The sequence below is a fragment of the Myotis brandtii genome, unplaced genomic scaffold (genome assembly GCF_000412655.1).
Source record: "Myotis brandtii unplaced genomic scaffold, ASM41265v1 scaffold975, whole genome shotgun sequence".
NCBI classification, from domain to species: Eukaryota; Metazoa; Chordata; class Mammalia; order Chiroptera; family Vespertilionidae; genus Myotis; species Myotis brandtii.
The window spans coordinates 468,131-468,360 of NW_005372049.1; positions in this window are offsets into that span (position 1 = coordinate 468,131).

Genomic DNA, 230 nt, shown 5'->3' on the forward strand with positions numbered 1-230 from the left:
AGCTTCCTCCCCCCAGCCCCCCACCCCGGCCCGGCCTGCGACAGGGAAGACGTGTGGCTGCTCCTCCCTTCGGGTCCACCGAGGCCCCGTCTCCCTCCTCCGAGGGCCCAGGGCAGGGTCTGCAGATGGCCACTGTGCCAGCCATGCCCCCAGGGGTCTCTGCCACCCGGACGCTGTGGGGGAGGCTCTGGTCACACAGCCTGGGGCAGGGCCTGAGATCAGGGGCTCCA